The sequence below is a fragment of the Oxyura jamaicensis genome, chromosome 7 (assembly GCF_011077185.1).
Source record: "Oxyura jamaicensis isolate SHBP4307 breed ruddy duck chromosome 7, BPBGC_Ojam_1.0, whole genome shotgun sequence".
Classification (NCBI taxonomy): domain Eukaryota; kingdom Metazoa; phylum Chordata; class Aves; order Anseriformes; family Anatidae; genus Oxyura; species Oxyura jamaicensis.
In genome coordinates this window covers 2,407,616-2,411,431 of record NC_048899.1, presented here as the reverse complement: position 1 = coordinate 2,411,431, position 3,816 = coordinate 2,407,616, and the positions used below count along the sequence as shown (strand labels likewise).

Below are 3,816 nucleotides of genomic sequence, written 5' to 3'. Positions count from 1 at the left end.
AATGAATCCTGGGCAAGAGGAAGTGATGGGGAGCAGCCTGGTTATCCCCACACACACCCATACAGCAAACCGTGTTAGACACCTACTAGGAAACGGCCTTCAGCTGCAGCATGCTGTATTTCAACCTCTCAATGAGGCTGTGTGAATTAAATGCTCGTGTTGATAACCAGGGCTCTGACATGATTTCCAGGAACCGAGGCAAGCCCTCTCTCCTCTCAGCTCTCCAGCCTCCGTTTCACGTGCACCTGGGGAGCTCGCTGAGTGAAGAAGAAGGCAGTGGGGCTCCCTGTTTTTGCATCTATTTGAACAGCCTTTCTGAAGTTATTTTTAAATGCACCGCGTGCTATGAGTGCCAACTGCGATGTTTATGAATGGTGTCAGGATATGGGCTGTCTTGTGTGAAGATGAGCTTTGCTTTACTGAATGTGGGATGAGGAGCCTACATTAGTGAGGTGGAGGTGGAGTAAGTGGGTTTTTTTGATAGCACAGTTGATTTTTTGACAGGAGTATCAATTGCTCTGAAGTTGCCAAAGTTCTCTTATCTGGTAAGACTGAAAGGAGGAAGAGAGAATCTTCAAAATGTTTAAAGGCTTGCTGAAAGCAGGTAGGTAAGTCTCCATGTCAGTCTCTCTTGGATAAGTATTAATATGCTGAAGTTAGATTTAAGGAAACCCATCAATTTGAAAGCTTGTAGTATAGTAATTTGAAAAGATATCAGTTCAGAAGAGTTGTAGAGGAAGCTCTTAAAGATGTTTAGGTTGTCAGGAGTTGTCTGGCTGAAAATGTTCCTCCCCTGAGGCAGAGGAACGGACCAATAGGCCCTTCTAGGCCTAGTTTGGATATTTTCCTGTAGTTATTGCTCAGATGACCAGTAACCCTGGCTGCACCTGCCACGCAAAGCTCCACTGTGTTTCAGTTGCATTTCCATTCCCCCAGTCTCTAAGTTAGCTTGGAATAATTGTAATCCTGAAGACACCAAAAATCTTGAAATGCAAGTGACAGCAAAACTGGGGTAAGTTCAATTAAAAGAAAAATGCAAGAAATCTTCCCTGGCCAAAAGGACTTGGGTTGTGGCCAGCTGCTGCCTGACTCTCGTGCCCCATGAGTGTGCCTCTGTTTGCTCTGAACATTTTGATTTTGTGCACTTCAGTGCAGAGGTGGGGAGTCAGGGCTCAGGAGCTGTCTGTCACTGTTTTTTTCAGAGCCCAGTGCACAGGAACTAAACCTGCAATGGCCCCAACCTGATCCTGAGGATCAGGCACAAATCCGGGGTCACAACAGTGCCTCACCACCGGTGTTTGCTTCCTTCTTGAATCCATACAGCGAGTCAGCCCTGGCTAGGTGAGTACAGTCAGGGAAATAGCACAGTGCCTGAGATGCATCCTGGTTTCATATCTTCAGTATGATTTCATTATATTCATAATTTCACGATGATCTTTGTTTCTGCTGGTTTCCACTTGCAGTGACATTTTTGGAAAGGCAATTTCAAGAAGAAATAAAAATAGAAAGCTTCAAAAAAAAAAAAAAAACACTTCATTGAAAACTGATCTTTTAATTAAAGTCCCAGAATTCATTTGAGTGTTAGTGTGACCAGACAAGAAAAGGTATGGATTGATTAAGCTATTACCATTGACATCATATGATATTAAAGCAATAATACAAATGAGTTTAGCACTTGTTAGAACATGATGAGAGCAAAAGGTTGTGGTCTACTGAGATGGAGAATGCGTCATAATCAAATGGAAAATCACAACACAGAAGCAGGCTAGTCCCTGCTGAATTTAAGATGTCAGGCAGTGCTCATGTTTACAAAACTTGTTCCTTATACTCTTCATTTTGGTACTTGTTACTTCTATGGCAGGAAAATTATAGGCGATGCTTTAAACATAAAGTTGGTGCTTCCCTGTCCCAGATTGGTGACACTGACTGGGAGGCAATATTGCCTGATGATAGTAATGGTGGTAATATTAATGATAATAGGAAAGGGATCAAGACTCAATCTTTACTACTAATATTGGTCCAAAAAAAGTAAATAAAATCACAGACTAAAACTTCCATTTTTATTAATGAAAGGATTTTTTCCAGTAGCTATGTGAAAGCGGAAACTGATCTTGTAATTGTTCCATTTATCCAGAACAGATAATTCAAGACACACAGATAAAACAAATTGCTAAGAGAAGGCTTATTTTGATATACCTAACCCAACTCATTCCAGCAACATTAATTGCAGTGAAACATGTCACAATCAAGTTGTTTCACTGTAGCAAAACTAACTGGAAGATTTGTCACTTTTTTTTTTTTTTTTTTGGATGGAGACTTTCAGCCTTGTTTGCAATACATGACTTAATGAAGTGCACTACATAGTTCTGCCTGCAAAAGAAAGAGGAATGAGAAAGAGGGTTTAGTGCCTGTGATAGTGGCCTGGGTACCGTCAAATGCTGTCTCTCTCCCAGATCTGTTTAATTCAATGTAAACTGGAATGAAGAGTTTTGCCCTGAGTCTTGTGGATCTCATGCATCCTCAGGTAATGCCCTGATTGTAAAACTATTTGTGAATCCCTTCCTGCAGTTAGAAAGCTCAAAGTCATGGTTTTGTGTATTTTTCTTTATCTGTTTTTGTTGTGAAATACTATAAATGTCCTGCTTTTATTCCAAAGCAGAATGGAAATGACTTTTTGGAACTTCTCAAGTTGTTACAAAACAAAACTGTTTTCTTCGGGTCTGTAGCTGAAGAGCTTCCTTGATCCTCCTGTGTACATTTCAGTTTATATTTGTATCTGGAACATTCAAAAAAGCATCACAAGTTATAAATTTTAACTATAATGACAAATGTATGGAGCAAATAATGCAAACTGAGACTTTAAACCAATGCCTTCCCTCATGCTTCATAGCATCAATTACCAAATAAAATGTATGTCCCAAGATGATCTTAGCAGAGGAGCACAGATTAAGTGAATGGAGTAGAGATGAAGTAGCTTACTAATGATGCATGTTGCAACCTCAGAATTTCTTCCTGTAAAGTTTGTTTTAACAAAATAAGGAAAATGCCTGAAATGATCTCAGAGGAGTTACAGATTTGGTAGGCTGTAGTGCTGTTTCTATCTCATCAGCTTCTCATGTCCATAATTCTGTGCAAAGGGCATGCACGTGCTTACCTGAGGCCTCCATTCTGTTTTAACATGTACTGCATTTTGATGGGCAGATCTCTAAACGCTCTTCTTGCTCAAACTTAGACTGTCATGGTTAAAATGAGTCGAGACCACACACCGCATGATATAGCACGCTGTCAGAGCACATGTCACTTTAAAAAGCCATTATCTTAAGCTAGTGCAGCCTCGGGTGTGCTCTCCCAGCTGTCCCAAGACAACCTCTGTGAGCAAGATGAATTAATTCTCCGCTCGCCAGTCCCAGCTGGTGGTGACATTTCCTTTCTGCAAGTCCAGCTTTCAGGTTCTCCCCGTTGCAGCCAGCTGAGTTGGCCTTTGCTGTCCTGCAGCCACAGGCCAGTCCAAATGGCTTTCTGCTCCAGCCGGAAAACAGGTTGACTCTGCGTTTGTCTGAATCAGCCTATACGTACAGTACCTTTAACAGCAGCCTGTAAACCCCCAGTGGTGGAAGGCAGCCAGGCAGCAAGCACGGATGCGGTTGTGTCACTCATCTGGTACCAGGATGTTGTTGGGGATATTTGGCTGAGAGATGGGAAAGAATTACAGAAGCTCGAATGAGAAGTGGTTTTAAATAACGTGTATCTGTGGAAGACTGTGCACTACTTCACATATTCCCATATATCCAGTTCACAAAATGTTCACATACATCC

At 41.5% G+C, this 3,816-nt stretch overlaps 1 long non-coding RNA gene across 1 annotated transcript; it reads left to right on the top strand.

Annotated features, from left to right (window-relative positions):
• Positions 1-384: 384 nt before the first annotated feature.
• Positions 385-1,512, top strand: LOC118170226. The gene is made up of 2 exons (XR_004752581.1): positions 385-604; positions 1,203-1,512. It is a non-coding gene; the product is annotated as an uncharacterized LOC118170226 (long non-coding RNA).
• The last annotated feature ends 2,304 nt before the right edge of the window (positions 1,513-3,816 follow it).